The sequence below is a fragment of the Callospermophilus lateralis genome, chromosome 17 (genome assembly GCF_048772815.1).
Source record: "Callospermophilus lateralis isolate mCalLat2 chromosome 17, mCalLat2.hap1, whole genome shotgun sequence".
NCBI classification, from domain to species: Eukaryota; Metazoa; Chordata; class Mammalia; order Rodentia; family Sciuridae; genus Callospermophilus; species Callospermophilus lateralis.
Window position 1 is genome coordinate 47,567,806 of NC_135321.1, and position 21,182 is coordinate 47,588,987.

Genomic DNA, 21,182 nt, shown 5'->3' on the forward strand with positions numbered 1-21,182 from the left:
CGGCCGCGAGGAGAGCGACGGCGACCCCTGGCGGCTGGAGGACTGCTTTACGGCTGTTGTGGGCGTGAGGCTGGTTTAGGAGGAAGTTTCCTCCTAGTAGGTCTGTCGCCTTCAGCTGGCCTCACAGCAGGGAGCGGTGACTAAGCACGGAATATAATTTCCTCTGAACGAAAAAATTTCTAAGGGAAGCCCAAAGGATAATTCTAACTCGGTTCCTACAGCAGGAACTGTAGCATTCCTTAATGTACTTGAAGAAAGTCAAAACTTTTAGCTTGTTAATTGCATTTTAAGTTCTGAGCTCCAAAACAGAACGTTCTACTTTCATCTTACCATTTCCGCACCATTTAATTCAAACACTGTGCTTTTGAAACACCTTCTTCTCTTGACTGCTAGGATGCCAACACACCTGATTTTCTCACTAACTTATTTTTAGGGCTCCTTCCATGGCTCATTCTTCTCTGTGGAACCATTACCCACTAGAGTGCTTGGGGTCTAACTGCTGTAGTCTTTTTGTGGATACTTTTCTGATAAGTGATCTCCAAAATTATGGCTTTAATTTGTATCTGTAGACGGGTGTGGTCTCAGTAATTTAGCAGGATCCTCAGCAAGTTAACAAGACCTTGTCTGAAAATAAAAATAAAAGGGGCTGGGGACATAGCTTAGAGATTAAAACACCCCTATGTTCAATCCCCAGTAGTTAAAAAAAAAAAAAAAAAAAAAAAAAGTGTATCTCTTGTCTGGACTGTATCTTCAATCACCAGAACTCTGAAATTTTAATGTGCATAGATTAAAATTTTAAAGGGATATTTTAAAGTGTAAATCCTGATTCACTTGTCGTGGGGCCTGAAACTCTGCATTTTTAATAAGTATTTAGTTGAGGAAGATGCCCCTAGTCCATGGACTGCAATATCAGTATCATGGCTGGAATGAATATTTGTGTTCTGCCTTCTCTACATCTATCTATTCTTTTCCCAAAAGTTCCTCTTATTTTTCTGGCTATTCATGTGGTCCTGTGGGAGCTGACTCTACCCTTTATACCAGTGACTATAGTCCAATACTTGACCACAATTAGATTGGGATTTAAGCTGATCCAATTAGACCCTTGTATGAAATATTCTTCCCTTTTGTATGTGGATAGGTTGTAGCCCCTGGGTCTATGGGAATTTCCTTAGAACAAGTACTCCAGTCTCAGGACAGAGAATTTTTAAATTAACCAAAATCCATGGTGATGTTAATAAGCCCCTTAATTAAAAAAAAAGAAAAAGTGCTTGGGTGTGGTTATGTAAATTATATAACCTCAGTTAAATTACTCAACAGCAGCTGGGCCTGGTGGCACACACCTGTAATCCTAGCAGCTTGGGAGGCTGAGGCAGTCTCAGCAATTTAGGGAGGCCCTGGGCAACTCAGCAAGACCCTGTCTCTCTTAAAATATTAAAAAAGGCTGGAGATGTGGCTCAGTGGCTAAGTGCCCCTGAGTTCAATCTCTGGTACCAAATAATAATAAGTACTTTATCATAATAGGTAGCTCTGACTACAGTGTATATATAAAATATTTCCATTGACATGGAAAGTTGGATAGTTTTACTTTATTATCATATTTGTTTCATTCTTAGCATTTATTTATTGCCTGGAATGAGAAGGTAAACCAAAAGCAGGGAATTATGTGTGTTTTGTTCACTGCAGCACTGTAGCATCTAGAATAATGTTTTGCATATAATGTGCCCTTGTTCCAGAACAGCCCTGTGTATGAGAACTAACCCCAAGGTACTGTGACACTGAAGAAAGAGACAGATCCAGGATTATACAGAGTATATTCTATTGGAGACTGAAGACAAGAGTTATGAATGACCGGAAACGCCTACTCCAATTCTCTCAGATGGCAAATATGGGGCCAGCCTCAGCAACTCAGAGGGTCCCTAAACAACTGAGTGAGGCCCTATCTCAAAATAAAAAAGGCTAGGGATGTAGTTCAGAGGTAAAGCATCCCTAGATTCATTTCCCAAAGACAGAAGTGTGGTCCTGGGTGGCAATAAGACTAGGTGGATCCCTGTGATATGAGTTAAAAGACAGGGGGGTTATCAAGTGATCAAGACCAAAGACACTTCATCAAAGGCAGAATGTGACTGATTTATATCAGGCTAATATCAAAGAGTCAGGTACATTCCTGGTGCCAAGTGCTGGTCACAAAACTCCACATGCTACTCTTACTTTTTTCCATTCATCTTATGCTGGAAAATTATTTGGGGAAAACTTCCCGGGTCACTTGGGCAATCATAGTGATTTTGACTCAAGATGGGCAGTCATGGCATGACAAAACCATATGCTCTCAATTAATACTGATGAAATAACTAAATGCTTTCCCCATTAGAATGTATGCTTTATAAGGAAGGAGAACTTGTATGTATTGTTTACTGAAGTGTCTCTATTACCAAGCACAGAGTACTCCTCCTTATTATCCCAAGTCCCTTTCCACTTTGAGCTTTGCCTTTTTTTTTTTTCCTGGTACTAGGAATGGAACCCCAGGGTTCTCTACCACTGAACTACATCCTCAGCCCTTTATTTAATTTATTTGAGACCAGATCTAACTAAGTTGCTGAGACTGGCTTTAAATTTGCTATACACCTGTTTCAGCCTCCTGAATAGGTGGGATGACAGCTGTATGCCATCCTATCCAGCTTCGACTACCTTTTAATCTATTTTCTTTCCCTTAAACAATATTAAAATACTTGAGCTCTTGCAATGCATCAAGCTCATCCTCCTCTCCAGACTTTTGTACATGCAGTTCTTTAGTCTGGATAACACTTACTTGTCTTTTCTCAAATATATGGAACCAGCAATAATTACTTGTATTTATTAATGTGAGTCTCTCAGATGGCAAATTGAAATGCCATTGTCAGTTGACTTATACCAAATTGCTATAAGTTTTGTCTTTGTTTTCCAGCTTGAAGTTTTTTAGAGTTTTTACTCTCTCATCATGGTATGGAAACTATTGAGAGTCCTGAAACAAAGTCAGCAAGAGTGTAACAAAGTAAAGAACTTTACTTGCTGCTAGCAGTAGGGTCAGTCTGAAAGTGAGATTGTCCTGTTCTATTTGAATTAGAAAACATTTATATACATATATCATAGGGATTTAGATTGATCATGAGAAAGAAACCAGTAAAGGAGAATATGATGTGTGGGGCAATGCAACCATTCTATCATCATAAGCCAGTGCAGAAAAGTACACTCTGCAGTTTGGAGTCAGCAAGGAAAATTAACAATTTAAACAAGCCCAAGAGATTACATTCACGGTTTTTAGGTTAGAAAGAGTACATGGAATTAGGGGCTGTGAAAATGATTCTCACTATTTAAAGAACCATAATTTTGAGATCTAGTATACAACATGTAGGTTCCAGCATTTTTTTCTAGCATGAGCACAAGATAAAGTTGACCTGATCTGAACTCTCCTCCAGGACTTCTCAGCTCTTAGGAATGGAGGCTTCTCTTTTTATTGGAGCCAGTTTGTTGCAAGTTTCCCCCTATCCCCCTGTACTGAGAATTGAATCCTGGGGTACTCTATCATTTAGCTATATTTTCAGTCCTTTTTTTATTTTGAGACAGGGTCTTATTAAATTGAAGAGAGGCTAGCCTCCAGCTTTTGATTCTTTTGCCTCAGCCTTCTGAGTTGTTGAAAATATAGTCATGAACTCACAGGACCTGGCTCATTGAAAGCTTTTGAAATCTTTGTTGTCAGGAAAACTTACTTGAGAATGAAGCTAATACAGATAGAAGAAGAGCTGAGCATAGTAGAGTGTCTTGCTGATATAATTTGAGCCTCAGATTTCAGGATGGTCTGAGGTCAGCGATTTCCATATAGCTCCCAGTTATGGTACCAATGAAGTCCTTACAAAAAATGTTGCTTACATTAGTTTTAGCTGGATTTTCAAAGTAAAGATATGTCTAATATTTTGTCTGGATTTTCAAGCATTTCTTTCTCTTTTTAAATTGAATGTCATCCTACCTCGTAGTTATCTGAAAAAAAATATTTTCTTGCTTATCCCAATTCCTTCTGAACTAAATCTTATTTTTCTTTTTTTTCAGTTGTGATTTATATTCTTCCACAAGTTCAATGCTAATATTCTCATTGACCAATATTTTCAAAACCTGAATTCTTTACTCTTTTCCTGGAAGAGACTGAAAGTTCAGCGATGCAAGAAATTTATTCAGTTGATCATGATTATTTTTTATCTCAGACAATCAAATTAAATGACTCGAATTCCAGAGCTCAAAGACAAATTGCTCTAGCTGGGCAAGGTGATGTATCTTTGTAATCCCAGCAACTCAGGAGGCTAAGCCAGGAGGACTGCAAATTCAAAGCCAGCCTCAGCAATTTAGTGAGGCCCTGAGCAACTTAGGGAGACCCCGTCTAAAAATAAGCAAGGTAGGTTCAATCACTGGTACCAAAAGAAAAAAGAAAAACAAACAAACAAACAAACAAAACAAACAAACAAACAAAAAACCAGACTGCTCTAAAAGAAAAACATAGGTAGAAGGCAGAACAAATTTTGTTAAATAAGATGTTACAAAATAATTAAGATTTAATTAGTCTATGAAGTGAGACCTCTGATATTAACAAATCAGAAGTGAAAAATATTCTTCAAAATGATAAAAAGTAATGGTCAAAGTTTATTTTTTTTTCCAAAAGCAAACTATTTTTTTTCACTGTACATTTATGAAACTGACTATAGCTGGGTGTGGTGGCTTATGCTTGTAAAATTTCAGTTGAGAGGGTGAGGTGGGAGGATTATAAATTGGAGGCCAGACTGAGAAGAGTTAAAAAATAAAAAGGGCTGAAGATGTAGTTCCATGCAAGGTCCTTCAATCAATCCACAGTACCGCAATTAAAAGAAGAAAAATAGAATGAAAGAAAGAAGGAAAAGGAGTGTATATAATTTTAGAAAAAAAATCTAAAATTGTAGATATGAATTATACAACTACTTCTGTACCAAAAATAAATACATATGTTTTCATATTGTCATATTTATCAGGATTCCCATGCTTCTTGACTAATACAACAAAGTGAAACAGCGGAATAGATCACTTAGAAGCAAATGCCTATTTTTGCTATTTTGGGAGGAATGCACGCTTGTAAAAATGGCGTGTGCCTGGGTGTATGTATGCAAGAACTTAAGGCTCCGTGGTAAAGTGCCCCTGGGTTCAATCCCCTGTGCAAAAAAAACAACAACAGGGCTGGGGATGTGGCTCAAGTGGTGGCGAGCTCGCCTGGCATGCATGCAGCCCGGGTTGGATCCTCAGCACCACATACAAACAAAGATGTTGTGTCCGTCAAAAACTAAAAAAAAAAAAAGAACAACAACAAAAAAGAAGTTCCATTAGTTGTCTGACAATTCTAAAGATGAAGGAAAATGTAGACCAGATCCTCAGGTAAATAACAAGCTTTAACCTTCCCAGTTTACTCCTGAGCTTCTTTTCCCCCACAATTTAAGCATAAGCCATTAAAGCCTGTGCCTCGGGTACTGCAGGGGGCGGGTGGGGGAGGGCCTGCTGGACACTGGGCCGGATTTTGCCAAGTAACCTATGGTAATTGGGGAATGGCCTCACCACTATGCTTAATCCATAGACTCTCTCCACTAATAGCCAGGCAGCTCACTAAAGTCTTGTGGAAGATGTATTGTCAGAAAAGCATCAGGCTTGATAAACTTAAGAGCACATTTTGGTGGTACTTGGCGTCAAGAAAAGGAAAGGAGGGCAGGAAGGGGAGAACCCATGCATCATCACCTCTCTTCTATTCTTAGTACCTATTCTCACAGCTCTGCAAATAAAGGTAGCCCAGAAAGTGTGTTTAAAAGCAGTGTGGAGGGCTGGGGATGTGGCTCAAGCGGTAGCGGGCTCGCCTGGCAGGCTTGCGGCCCAGGTTTGATCCTCAGCACCACGTACAAACAAAGATCTTCTGTCCGCCGATAACTAAAAATAAATATTAAAATTCTCTCTCTCTCTCTCTCTCTCTCTCTCTCTCTCTCTCTCTCTCTCTCTCCCCCTCTCCCCCTCTCCCTTTCTCACTCTCTCTTAAAAAAAATAATAAAAGCAGTGTGGAAAACATAAATCCTACTGACAAAACCAACCCTGGGTTCTATTTTTAGAGGTTTCGAAGAGCCAAAGCTTTGTCTGAACAACTGTCCTGAATAAATGTAGTACAAGAATTTATGGTTTCTTATAGACTTGTATTTTAAAGCACAAGATGGAAATTGTGCCTTCCAGACCTGCTAAAGTCCAGTACAGGAAAAGGAGATAGAAAGGTAGCTAATCCCACTCTGCTTCTTTATATTGGCCCCTGTTAGATCAAAGACTTTGGGGCTAGATAATGGCAGATAAAAATACTGGAAACCTACAAGGAACCGGTTGCAACCCATTTCCAAAGGAAACCTACACCCTTGGGGGCCAGAAAGGACTCGGGGCTGCCGCCAGGGGGCGCCACCGCTCCCTGCCAGGCGCCCACCCGCGGAGGCGCGCACGCGAGGCTTCCCACCGCGCCTGCGCTGAGGATGGACGCTGGCTCGCCTTTCCCCGACGCCCAGCCGACGGGGCCGGGATGAAAAATTGCGTGACACGCAACTAGCGTGGCCGCCATCTTCGTCTTCTGGGTACGTCAGCTGAGCTGGTTAAAGCTGAAGAGGACCTTTGCGCAAGCGCACCCAAGAGGGTCACAGGTAACTCCCATCTGACGGGAGAGGCGTAGCCGTCGTCGCCGGAAGTTTGGTGTTTGCGCCGCGGGGAGGCGGCGGCCGCGGCAGAAGCAGCTGAGTGTCTCTGGATACCCGGATGTGAGGCGATCTGTTGGCACCAGTGGGATCCGCAGCCAGGCAAAAGGTATGCGAGCGTTCCTGACGGTCCCTCAGCCCTCGTCCTTCCCTTCCCTTTGCCAGCCCCTCCGGAGAGCAGACGGCTCCTCTTCCTGTCCCTACCTCAGTGTCGTGATCCCTCGCACGCCTCTTCCTAGTCTGGTCCCGGCTCCTCGCGCCGCTGGGAGGGAGGTGGGAGGCTCAGAGACGCCGTCGCCTGAGGTAGGCAGCTGACCTGCACGCCCCGCTGCCCAGTCGCCACATCACCTGTCGCAGCTTGCTGGGCGGACAGGCTTACTGAGGGGCCCCGACTGCGTCGAGTCGGAAATCGGGTTACTGAGGGCTTTCCGAGCTCAGAGGTGGCGTGCAGCCATCGCGCCTACTGGTGCAGCATCGGCACCAGCTCGGGCAGGTAGCCCCGGGCCTCGTCCCCGCCCCCGCGCCCTTCCTTCCTGGCATTTAGCTTCAGGCAGCCTCACCAACACCCGCGGGGCTGCGGTTCCTGCGGTTCGCTCCCCTTGTCCCTTCCCACAGCCCGCGGACCTGGCACGAGCCCTGAGGCCTCTGCGGTCTGTGGGGCGAGATGGGGGGCGGGGGAGAATCTTGATTTTAACATTCTTTAGCTTGGGAGGGGTGTGGTGGCCGGGGCCCAAGGTCATGGAGTAATTTTGGTTGGGGTGGGGGCGGGGCGGTCTGGGCACAGGTTAGGCTGCTCTGGTGTCATGATGGGTGCGTTGAGGGCCATAGTGAAGTTTATAGAGATAGATGCAAGAAGAGGGAATTGAGTTTCTGATTTTTATCACTGTTCTCAAGAATATATATATTTTTAGTGGGGTTGTATTTTGCACAGACTGGATGGGATAGCGGGTCCAAAAATTAGAAGCATCCTCCTCTAAAGGATGCGTTGTGAAAGCGCGGCGCGTGCAGAATTTTCCAGGGGGTGGGAGGGGGCGGGGAGAGAGGAGGAGGAGGAAGGAATTAAAACCTTGAGATTTGAGAAGTACTATGAACCATGTTTTCTGTAGTCTTAGATGAAATGGGATTTTTCTTTTTTAAGCAGGAAGTTATTTTAGCTAACCAGTATTAGGAAATTATATTTTAATAAAGTAGCAGAAAATTCAAAAAACGACTTAATGAAATAATTAGATGTGGGCGGGGTTTTCTCCATATAAACATTAATTTAAAAAAAATGGATTAAAGCAGGGGGTGTAGCTCAGGAGAGCATGTGCTTAGCATACAGGAGGACTTGGATTCAATTCCCAGCACTAAAAAATAAAATTCCGGGAGTAAACATGGAGGTTGCAGGAAACCATGCTATATTCAGCTTCTCCTCTGATCAGGTCCTTAGTTGCTGCTTTACACCGGGCACCCTGACCGCTGTAATTTTTTTTCCATAATTGAAAAACTTAAAAATTTTCACCACCTGGGTACCAATGGAATTCCTCCAGAGAGTAGGATGAGAAGTACTTTAAAATGCTTAATTTGGAACTGCAAATTCAGGCCTATACCATGGGAGGAAATTAGAGAACTAGATCTTTAATAGAGCCACTTCATTTTAGCAGTACATAGCTCTTAGGTCAGGTGTATGACTTTGCAAGTAGATTCTTTGAACAAAATTTGCCCTGGCTGAGGAGTTTCACTCATCTTAATCGTTCTTTTCTGAGGAGAATGTAATTTAGCCTTGCTCAATCACTAATATAATTCAGTAATGAAGTTTTTTTTTTTTTTTTTTAAAAAAAAAAAAACAAAAACCATGTAACCAGTATAGGGTTTTGTGCTGCTGGCATTTAAATTGATATGCTTCACAGAAGAACTAGAAAAGAATTCTAATTAAGTAATGCCATTAGTACCCTTTGCTGGATGGCCCTTTTTAGCTCATTAAAATAGGAGCTGGCTGTATGTATTCCAATAATGAAGGTGATCAGTTTTCCCTATTTCAAAAAAAGCATTTTTTTTTCTATTAGTTAATATTTTTTCATGGCTTTATTAGCAGATTTATGTTCCACATAGAGTTATTTGAATAATCTCTACTGAAGGTGGTAAGTTTTTATTATAGAAACCAACTTGAATAAAATTGTGATAATTCACTCCAGGACTTTGTTAACCTTTCCAAAACCCAGACTTTATTTTTCTATGCATCCTCAGTGAAAAATTCTTTGGGTCTATTCCTTATTAAGTTCTATATCATAGCTTTATATTATACAACCAATTATATTTGCAACTGTAGCATTCTGTTAGCTTTTTTAACTTTAAAAGATATTGTTTTTAGATATGCATCACAATAGAGTATATTTTGACATTATACATACATGGATTATCTTATTCAAATTAGGATCCTATTCTTGTGGGTTAGCTGTCATTTTTTGAGGGAGTGGGGCAGCTTTATTTTAAGCTCACACTGCTTTACACTACATTAAAAACTCAAGGTAACTAAAAATAAGATATTAAATATTACTTTAGAGGTTGGGGTTACAGCTCTGTGACAGAGCACCTGCCTAGGCACTGGGTTCAATCCTTAGCATCACATAAAAGTGAAACATAAAATAAAGACATGGTGCCCATCTACAACTACAACTACAAAAAAAAAAAAATTAAAAAATTTACTTTAATGTAGTTGTTCTTAAACTTTGGTCTCAGGATCCCATTATTTTTTTAAAAATCATGTATTACTAGTATGTATAATAAACTAATTATAGGTTAATGTAAGTAACTTTTTGAATGAAAAACAACTATAATAAAAATATAGTAAGAGAATGGTAGCTGGATTATGTTTTTGTAAATCTTAAATATTTGGTCTAACAGAAGACAGCTAGATTCTCCAATCAGCTTCTGTGTCCAAGCTGTTGTATGTTCTAGTTGGAATATATGAAGAAAAATCCAGTTCATGTCAATATGTTGAGAAAGTTATTTTAATAACTTTATCATATAATTGTGGTATTTTTCGTTGATACTATAGCAGAACTCAAGATGTGCTGTTTTATTTTTATTTATTTATTTTTTGGTACTGGGGATTGAACTCAGGGTCTTGACTACTGAGCCACATCCCCAACCCTTTTTTGCATTTTTTTTTAGAGACAGGGTCTCACTGAGTTGCTTAGCACCTTGCTTTTTGCTGAGGCTGGCTTTGAACTCATAATCCTCCTGCCTCAGCCTCTGGAGCCACTGGGATTAGAAGCGTGCTTGGTCAGATGTAATATTTTAAAGGTTAAGTTACAATGTGGAATTTAAAACTTTTTCTGTATACTTTTTGTACTGTTACATTAAAATTCATTGGTCTATTTTGTATTTTTGGTGTGCTGTGCTGGGGATTGAAATCAGGTCCTTGAACATGTTAGGTAAATGCTTTACCACTGGGGTACACATCCCCCAGTTTTGTACTTTCTTTCTTTTTTTTTTTTGGAAAAGGAAAAAGTGAAGTCAACATCAACAGTATTTGGATTTTTGTGGTTGGCTTTTTGCACTTAGCCTAATATTTTTAAAGTTCAACCATGCTGTAGCATTTGTCATTACTTTTTTTTTCCTAGGTTGACTACAATAGTCTGATGCAGGTATACCAAATTTTGTTTATTCATCACTTGATAAATTTATGTTGTGTCTACTTTAGCTAGTATGACTAATGCTGTGAACAAGCTATTGTGTAAACATATGCAGATTGTCTTTGAGCTTTTCCTGTGCATTTTGCATAGGTCTAAAGAAGATGTGTGTATGTATGTATGTGTGTGTACACATGCATATATATATGGGGGATTATGCTTTGTTGGGGTTATCTTTGTTGCCCAGGCTACACTTGAACTTTCTGTCCCCTAGTCTCAGTCTCCCAAGTAGCTGAAGTTACAGGTATGTGCCACTGTGCCCAGCCATATATACTGGATTTTTAAAAATTGCTTTTATTTTTTAAAATACATGTCAGCGGAATGCATCACAATTCTTATTACACATATAGAACACAATTTTTCATATCTCTGTTTATATATAAAGTATGTTCACACCAATTCATGTCTTCATACATGAACTTTGGATAATGATGTCCATCACATTCTACCATCATTGCTAACTCCCTGCCCCTTCCCTTTGTTTGTTTTTATATGTCTTTATTTTAAAATCAGATCTGCTAGTTTAGCATTTTCTACCAACTTGGGGAGCAGACATCTTCACAGGCTTTACAATTTTGCTTAGGAGCTGCCTTTGTGGGATCCTTAGTAACAGCCATTGCTATCTTTTTAGATACTGCTTAGCTGTTTTTGCTTCCTTGTCAGCCCTTATAGCTTGCTGTCATTGAACCACTCTGACTTCTGGTTTCTTTCTTTCTTTTTTAAAATATTTTTTTAAGTTGTCAATGGACCTTTATTTTTATGTGGTTTTGAGAGTCTAACCCAGTGCCTTACACATGCCAGTCAAGTGTTCTACCACTGAGCCACAACCCCAGCCCCTAATTTCTGGTTTCTGATTCCTATTGGCCATTATATTTGCAAGAGATTCACCAGTGATGCCCCTCTGAAGTTTGATGCACATTGGTTTCTCTTTTGAATTTCTTCTGACTTACCCATTTTTTGCTTACTTTTGAGGAGGACATTCCAGTTTACCTGCCAAGGATTCCTCTTGGAAAAGAATGTCAGCTTACATTTTGCATTAGGAAATTGGAAAATCTTTCTGTCAGTCCTGGCGTAACACCTCCCATGTCCTGGGTATATCTTGTACCTTCAAAAAATGCATAGCCCGACCCTATAACAAAAAGTGAAAACCCATTAAGGGAACTCTTTACAAGTAGAAGCCAAGGCCAGGTCATTGTAGAGGTGTTCTGTGCAAGGATCTGTTTGGTTATTTATTTATTGGCAGTTCTGGGAATTGGACACAGGACATTCTACCACTGAGTTACATCTGTATTTTATTTTGAGAGTATCTTGATAAGTTGCAGAGGCTGACCTTGAATTTGAGATCCTTTTGCTTCAGTTTCCCAAGTTTCTGGGATTATAGGCATGTGCCACCATGCCTGGCAGTATGGTTTTTTTTTTGGTACCTGGAATTGAAGTCAGGGGCACTTTACAGCTAAGCCACATCCTTAGCCCTTTTTTGTTTTTATTTTTTATTTTGAGACAGGGTCTCACTAAATTGCTTAGGGCCTTGCTAATTGCTGAGGTTGGCTTTGAACTTATAATCTTTCTGCATCAGCCTCCCCAGTCACTGGGATTATAGGTGTGCACCACTGTGCCTGATTTATTTTTAAATATTTATTTATTTTTAGTTGTAGTTGGACACAATACCTTTATTTTTATGTGGTGTTGAGGATTGAACCCAGTGCCTCACACGTGCTAGGCGAGTGCTTTACCGCTGAGCCACAACCCCAGCCCTATTTTATTTATTTTTTGATACTAGGAATTGAACCCAAGGGTGCTTAACCGCTGAGCCACATACCCAGCTCTTTTTAATATTTTATTTAGAGATAGGTTCTCACTGAATTGCTTAGCCTCACTAAGTTGCTGAGGCTGACTTTGAACTCAAGATCTTCCTGCCTTAGCCTTCTGAGCTGCTGAGATTACAGGTGTGTGCCCAGCTCCTGGTTTATTTATTTATTTAAAAAATATTTTTAGTTGTAGATGGACACAATGCTTTTATTTTATTTATATATGATGCTGAGGATTAAACCCAGTGCTTCACACATTTCAGGCAGGCACTCTACCACTGAGCCACCCCTCCCTTTATTTTTTTATTTTAATTTATTTTTTTAGGTGTAGATGGACACAACACAATGCCTTTATTTTTTATGTGGTGCTGAGGATCCTACCCGGGTCCTGCCCGCAGTCTATGCTGAGCCACAATCCCAGCCCTGCCCCCCTTTACATTTGATGTGAAACATTCACATGATGTAGAAGTAAAATGTGAAGATGCTTCTTCATTTTTTGTATACTTGTCCCCCCCCCCCCCCCCCCAGTTGTGGCAATTGAATCCAAGGCCTCCTGCATGCTAGGCAAATGCTCTACCACTAAGTTTCATCCCTTAGAGCTTTTTACTTATTTTGAGACCAGGTCTTGCTAAATTGCTCAGGCTGACCTTGAACTTGTGAGCCTTCCAAGTAGTTGGGATCACAGGCATGTGTCAGTATGCCTGGCTTCTTTGTGTACCTTTTAGCCTCATCTGAGGTGATCACTGTCAACATTTTAGTGTGTTATATTTTCCTCCAATGGTACTGGGATCAAACCCAGGGCTGTGCACATGCTAGGCAAGTGCTCTATGACTGAGCTGTATCCTCATCCCAGTGTATTTTCTGTGTTGTAAATATGGGCTGTTAATTTATGTTCTTTTTTAATCTTTATTTTTTAGTTATAGTTGGACTCAATATCTTTTATTTTTATGTGGTGCTGAGGATCGAACCTGGGGTCTTGCACATGGTAGGCGAGCGCTCTACCTCTGAGCCATAATCCCAGCCCTAATTTATATGTTTTATCGAATTATTTTATGTTTGTATAGCTTATGAATCTGCTGTATCTAATAGCTGTCAAAATTCTACCTTGGGGGCCAGGTGTGGTGGAGCATGCCTGTAATTCCAGCACCTGTACTCCCTGCTACTTAGGAGGGCAAGGCAGGAGGATTATAAATTTGAGGGGAGGCTGGGCAACTTAGTGAGACCCTGTCTCAAAACAAAAAGGGCTAGGGATCTAGGTCAGTAGTGGTAGAGTCTCACTGGGTTCAGTCTGAAGTGCGCACACGCTTTTCTGCTTCTCGGGATCAGTGTTACTTGGTGATGGTGGGTATCTTAATGCTTACATGTTATCAAATATTAGTGATTTTGGGTGTATAGTTTTCCTTTTATTAAATTTTAGATCTCCAGTTGTTACTTCCACATAAAGTGAGTTGATGCACACCCCTGCTTTTATTTGGGGGCCATTTGTGTAGTGGATGTATTCTTTTTTTCTGAAGTACTGGTGATTGAACTGAGGAACACTCTACCCTGAGCAAAGCCTCTAGTCCTTTTTATTTTTGAGACCTAATCTGACAAATTGCTGAGGCTGACCTCAAATTTGTGATCCTTCTGCTTCAGCCTCCCAAGTAGTTAGGATTATAGGCATAACCACTGTCCAGCAAGATTTTCTTTTTTCTTGACATGGGGTCTTGCTACCTTAGCCCAGGCTACATTTGAACTCCTGCACTCAGTGGAGTCTCCTTCCTCAGTCTCCTGAGTAGATGGAACTGTAGGTGTGGCATTGTACCAGCTTAAGAGATTTATTCTCTGAATGTTAGGAAAACTTTATTAGGGACAATATCTTGTGTTATGGTATGTATTCTGTTGCATTCTCTGTTAATGGTCTATTGTTGCTTCAATTGTGATGTTTTATGTGTTTTAACTACATTTTTGGTGCTGTAAATTGAATCCAGGGTCTCACTGCATGCCAAGCATATTGTTCTACCAATGAGACTACCCCAGACTATGTTTTTAGTTACTAATAATTATTTTAAACTTTATTTTCCTTAAAGCAATTTTTAATTTCTTCCTTTTTTTTTTTTTTTTTTTGGTACTGGAGGTTTAACTCGGGGGCACTTTAACACTGAGCCACATTCTCAGCCCTTTATTATTTTGAGACAGGGTCTTGTCAAATTGCTGACCTCAAACTTGGGATCCTTATGTCTCAGCCTCTCCAGTTGCTGAAATTGGAGGCATGTGCCATCATACTGAGCAATTTTTAATTTCTTAAGTATTTGTTAGGCATTTTCAAATGTGAGAAACAACTTGAATTATTTGAAATAACGGGAGTTCATTAGAACAATATGCAAATAAATAAGGAAGAAAAGATAATTTATAGAGCTAGACCTTGTAAAAGAACAGTAACCTCCAGACACTAGGGTTTGCTGATTAAAATACCTGGCTTTATAGAAACCTGAAGGTAATTTAGGATTCTGAAGTTTTGGAGGCCAGAAGCCTGAAATCAAGGCCACACTCCCTCCAAAAGCCATAGAGGAGAATTTGTTCCTTTCTTCTTCCACCTTCTGATGGGTCTGGCATTCCTGGGTGTGTGATGACATTCTTCCAATTTTTTTCCTCCATTTTTACATTATTTTCTTTTTTCTGTGCCGAACTTTCTGTGTCTTTATTATAAGGATGTTTCTTACTGATTTAGGGCCCACCTGGATAATCTAGGATGATCTCATTTCAAGATCCTTAATTATTGACCTTTTTTCCTAGTAAAATCACATTCACAGGGTCCAAGGATTAGGACAGAGATGCATCTTTTTTGGGACCACCATTTAGCCCTCTACCACAGAGCTTTAGAGGAAAGAGAATTATTTGGGAAAAGTCAGGCTTTTTTTAAAATTTACTTTTTAGTTTTAGGTGGACACAATATCTTGATATTCATGAAAGGAGCGGTAAGAGGAATAAGGGAAAAGACAGACGACACGGGGAGCTTGCATTTCGTTGATAGAAATGGATCAGTACCACATGTGAGAGTTTTAAATGTGAATGTGAGTTCTGCTCCTGGTAGATCTTATAGTATTCTTTGTGCCATGGTTAAGCTAAGTATTGCTGAAAATTTTTCTTGGAAATCTTGATTAGAAGGCTTTATGAATTTGAGCATGATGTGGTGGTGTATTTCTGTAATCCCAGCAGTAGAACACTTGCCTAGCATGAACAGGGCCCTGGATTGTTTACCTGAATTTGCACCAGTGTTTTATGGAATCAAAGAGGCTTTTGTAGTGACTCGAGGGAAAAGTAGTTTTGTAGATTTTGTTAGTGTTGTGAGATGTACTGAATTTTGCAGTAAGTCTTCTAATGGAATTACCACAATTTAAGATGGTAGAAGGTTCAGTAATATTTGAAATATCAAGAGCAGATTATGTAAAATATTTATAGGGTTCTGTAGAGGAAAAGACTGTTTAATAAGTGATTTGCCGGTTTAGGCTATAGCTCAGTGGCAGAGCCGCTTACGCAGCATGTGTGAGGCACAGGGTTCAATCCTTTTCACCACTTTAAAAGAATAAAGAACCAATAAAAAAATAAAAAAAAAATCACTAAGAAAAAAAAAATAAAACAATAAAGAAACATTGGGGCTGGGGTTATGGCTCAGTGGTAGAGTGCTTGCCTAGTGTGTGCAAGACCCTGGGTTTGATCCTCAACACCACATAAAAAATAAAATAAAGATATTATGTCCAACTATAACTAACAAAATATATTTAAAAAAACTCAAAAAAGAATAAAGAAACAAATAGAATAAAGATATGCTATCCATCTACAATTACAAAAAAATAATTAAAAGTGATATGGAGGAGGAACGGGACTTCATTGAGGTATTAGAGTAATTTTTTTTTGACTTGTTGGTGTCATCTGTTTATAACATTCCTAAAACTAAATCATGTCTATTACTTTTACTGATTATGCTTGGTAGTGGTAGACCATTTAGCTTAGCTCATTTTCTGTTAAAATGTTTTTGCTAGAGCTGGGAGTATGACTTAGTGGTAGAGTGCTTCCCTAATATGCTTAAGGTCCTATGTTCAATCCCCAGTACCGCAAACAAAACAAAAACATTTTGCTAATTTGTTATTGCTTTAGGCTTTTCATATTTTACTTTTATAAAAGATAAGGGATGTATGTGTGCACACTCTAGTTTTGGTATTAAAATTAATTTTGAACTGGGTGTGGTGTAATCCCAGTGACTGGAGGATAAGGTATGAGGATTATAAGTTCAAGGCCAGTCTGGTCAACTTGGTGAGACCCTATCTCAAAATTTAAAGACACAAAAGAACCTGGGATGTAGTTTAGGTGTACAGTGCCCTGGGTTGTGTCCCTAGTACTGGAAAAACTAGTTTTGAGGGGTGTGTGTGTGTGTGTGTGGTGCTGGGACCTCATGCATGCTTAGGCAAGTGCTCTTCCATTGACCTACATCCCCAGCCTTTTGGGAAAAAAAAAATTACCAGCCCTTTGAAAGCTGTTCTGCCTATAATAGTTACTAGTCTTCAGAATGTACTTATTGAGGTATTCAAGGAATAGTAAAGGGGACAACCTGAATGGAGCAGGGGCAGAACTAGAAAATAGCTAATAATTAACATTGAACTGGATTATTGATCCCAGGGGTGATTTGCCACTGAACTTTTTTTAAATTTTGAGATGGGGGTCTTGCTAAATTGCTTAGGGTCTTACTAAATTGCTGAAACTAACTTTGAATTTGCAATCCTTCTGCCTCAGTCTCCCAAGTTGCTGAGGCATGTGCCTTTGTGACTTGCAAACTTTTGCTTTTATTTTGAATGGGATGAGAATTCTCTACAGGATTTTGGATAGAGAAACAAGAGTCTGATAAGAGCACCTTGGCTGCTACATTAAGCAGAAACTGAGGGAGAAGTAGGGAAGGGATTACAGCTTAAGACAGGATTACTAATTAGGAAGCTGTTGCAAAAAGTTTATAGGTAGCTTGGACCAGGTGATACTGGTAGAGACACATGGGTGATCAGAATCTGGGATGTGTTTTGAATGTAGACAGGACTTGATAGTGATGAATTGATTGGATATGAAGTTTTAATGGAAGAATCAGAAATAACTCCATCAACAAAGATGACTGCTGTTTGTAGGTTATCTAAATAATTGTTAAAGGACTAGCAGTTGGTAAATATCATTTGGGACAAATTTGGCTAGTATTCCCCCAACCCCCACTGCCCCATCCCTTGAACTAAAAATGGTTTTTATGTATATTTTTTTAAGGTTGTAAAAATCAAAGAAGAATATGTGATATATTGTATGTGGTGGACCATTACAGCCTAACATTCTTGCTATCTGGCCCTTCACAGGAAGAGAATACCAGGTAAGCCCACTCATGACAGTAGATTTGGTCTAATTAAGCCTTTGTCTTTCTTGATCTTTTCCCCACCCCCCACCCCTCTTGGTCTTTTACCATGGACTCTCCTCTTCTCCATACTCCTGCTGATGGTAAAGTAGAGGCTATTTCCTTCTAGAATTGGTCTTTCATTTCTCTAGGCTGTGTTGAGATCTGATTCTCTATATCTTAGGAGAATTGGTATTTTCCTTTTGAGGCACCTGCTCCAGTTGCAGTAACCAAAGATTAGGCTGGTTAAGGGTGGAATTTATTTGCAGGCAAGTAAATTCAGGGGGATTTGGTTCATCAGAGTTCTCAGTCTTCTCTCTGTCTAAATTTATCCTGAGTTCACTCTTCATAATCTTGTCACAAAGAACTAGGAGTCCCTTAATAGTAGCCTGATGAACCTGGTGCATAAATATGTTTGTCTCACTCTGCTTTTAGTGGTCTCACTGCCTCCCACTAGCTGTATTGAGTACAGCCACAAGCCAGAGTTTTTAGGTCTGCAATGGTAAAGGCAAGCACTGTACCATTGAGCTACATTCTTAGTCCTGAAAATCACCCTGTTACTGGGGATTGAATCCAGTGGTGCTTTACCATTAAGCTATGTACTTGCCCTTATTTTTTGAGACAGGGTCTCACTAAATTGCACAGCTAGTCTTGAACATGAAAGTCTCCTTCCTGAGCCTCCAGATTTAAAGATGTGCACTACCACACCCAGTGAGAAGAATAGATTTTTTTGGAGAGAATTTTAATATTTATTTTTTAGTTTTTGGCGGATACAACATCTTTGTATGTGGTGCTGAGTATCGAACCCGGGCCGCACGCATGCCAGGTGAGCGCATTGTCGCTTGAGCCACATCCCCAGTCCCAAGAATAGATTTCTTAAGAATATGAATCTTGTACTGTGGATATAGCTTAGTAAAAAAGCAAGTGCCGAACATGCATGAGGCCCTGGGTTTTATCTCCGACACCACAGCAACAAAAAATGAAGAATACAGAGACTTCAACATGGTATATTTTTCACTTGTTTAGGACATCTTTAATTTTTTTTAGTAATGCTTTGCAGTTTTTAGTGAAAACGTATTGTAGATCTTTTATAGATTTCTTTAAGTCTTTGATTTTTTTAAATAATATTTTTTAGTTGTTGATGGACCTTTATTACTTTTTATTTATTTATATGTGCTGAGGATCGAACCCAGTGCCTCAACACATGCTAGGCAAGTGCTCTATTACTGAGCCACAACCCCAGCCCTAAGTCTTTGATTTTTTTTATGCTCTTGTGTTAGTTTTATTTATTTTGCAGTGCTGGGGATGGAACCCAGGACTTCATGCATGCTAAACATGCCTTCTACCACTAAACTACACCCCCACTCCCTAAATTACTTTTGCCTTTTTTAAAAAAGATGGTTTTAGAATGAAAAAGATTCAAATTATTAAATTAAGGAATGAAAGGGGGGACATTTGTAACAGAAAAAGTTTTAACAGGGAATACTATGAATGATAGTATACTAATGATTTTGGTAACCTGTATTAATTTGGAAAGATTCCTAGAAAGATAGAACCTACTGACACAGACTCAAGAAGAAATAGAAAATCTGAATACATGAATAGACATTGGATTAATTGCCACAGTCTGGCTGGGCACAAAATAACTGAGCCGCCATGAGGCACTTGTAGGTTCAAACAGGAACTCCTTTATTGCCCAAACTCCACACGCACTCCCCTGAAACTCTCTCACCGCTCTTCACTGTGCCCGAACTCAGTGGGAACTCAGGGAGAACTCAAAAGTAGCGCCCAAGGCAGCAGGAGCCGCCCTATTGCCGGACAGCAGGGGTCTATATACAACTGAATACACAGCCTGTTTCAATCCAGCATCATCCAGTCACAGCAATTATACACAGCTTAACTTAATTATCTTAATGGCTCGCTGGGCTTCACCTCTCAACCACTCCTTCTGGCAAAATGCTAGGTGCCATCCCAACTCGGCTGTGGCTCTCAACAATTAATAACAATAATAAAAATAAAATACTGCCCCAAAAGAAAAGCCCAGGCCCAAATAGCTTCACTGGTTAACTCTACCAAATGTTTATAGACATTCCCAAAACTAAGTTGAGCTTGCTGTTACTTGGTTGGTTTTACATACAAAAATCAATCAATATGAGTCACCATGTTGACAGAATAAAGGAAAAAAGCCCTACATAATTACCTAGGTAGATACATTTTTATAAAAAAAACATTTTGAGAAAATATATTATCCTTTATGATAAAGCCACCCAACAAACTAGGAATAGAAGAGCATATGAAAAAACCTACATCTTGTGTCATACTTCTTCACAGTGAAAGACTGAAAGCTTTAACCTTAATATCAACAAAAACCCCATGGAAGTTCTAACCAAGGCAGTTAGGCAAAGAAAAGAAATAAAAGGCATATAATTGGAAAGGAATATAGGAAAGTATCCCCATTTGCAGGTAGTATGATTTTACATGGAGAAAACTCTAAGGAATCCACCAAGAAACTCCTGTGAGAACTAATTAAATTCAGGTAGGTTACAGGATACAAGATCAACAGACAAAAGTTAGTTGTATTTCTGTACACTTTAATGAACTATCTGAAAAGAAAATTAAGAAAACAGTTTCTTAAAATGGCATAAAAAAGAATAAAATAGTTAGGGATAAACTTAACTAAAGTATAAGACATGAACACAGATTGCAAAACTTTAAAAAAAAAAAAAAAAAGACCAGGCTTGGTGGCACACACCTATAATGCCAGCAACTCAGGAAGCTGAGGCAGGAGGATCCTAAATTCAAGTCTGGCCTTAGCAATTTAGGCTGTGTCTCACAATTTAAAAAGGGGCTGTGGATATAGCTTAGTGGTAGAGCAACTCTGGTTTCTATCCCTAGCACACCCACTCTCACACAAAGACCTACATCAGTGATAAGAGATCCATGTTCAAGAATTGGAAGACTTATTATGATGACAATTTTCCTCAAATTGACTACAAATTCAGTGTAATCCCTATCAAAATTTCAGCTGGCTTTTTCGAAGAATTAATAAACTGATCCTAAAATTTGTACAGAATGTAAGGGGCACCGAATAACTAAAACAAGCTTGGAAAAGAATTTAAAAATTAAAGGACTCATACATCCTCATTTAAATGCTTATTAAAAAGCTACAGTAACAACTCTGTGTGGTAGTGGTATAAAATCATATAGATGAGTGAAAATTGAGAGTCTAGAAATAAACCCAAAAATTTATTGTCCTTTTTCCCTTGTAGTACTTGCGGATTAACCTCGGGGGCTCAAGTGTGCTATCACTGAGCTGCATGAGCTATGAGTTATATTCTCAGCCCCAGCTTTTTTATTTTTTATTTTTTTGGTACTGGGGATTGAACCCAGGGTGCTTAACCACTTAGTCACATCCCTAGCCATTTTTGTATTTTTATTTAAAGACAGGGTCTTCTGAGTTACTTAAGACCTCATTAAATTGCTGAGGCTGGCTTTGAATTCAAGATCCTCCTGCCTCAGCCTCTGGAGTTGCTGGAATTAC

General features: G+C 39.5%; 1 protein-coding gene and 1 pseudogene across 5 annotated transcripts in view; one reads left to right on the plus strand and one right to left on the minus strand.

Annotated features, from left to right (window-relative positions):
* Positions 1-6,761: 6,761 nt before the first annotated feature.
* The window catches only part of Esco1 (establishment of sister chromatid cohesion N-acetyltransferase 1), a 75,985-nt gene continuing 61,564 nt past the window's right edge, over positions 6,762-21,182 (plus strand). For all 5 annotated transcript variants that reach the window (XR_013089055.2, XR_013089058.2, XR_013089056.2 and 2 more), the window contains exons 1-2: positions 6,762-6,867; positions 17,521-17,620. The gene's annotated coding sequence lies outside the window, so the exon portion shown is untranslated. The remainder of the gene's footprint in view (positions 6,868-17,520; positions 17,621-21,182) is intronic.
* LOC143382641 (large ribosomal subunit protein eL24 pseudogene) lies at positions 10,956-14,855 on the minus strand (annotated as a pseudogene).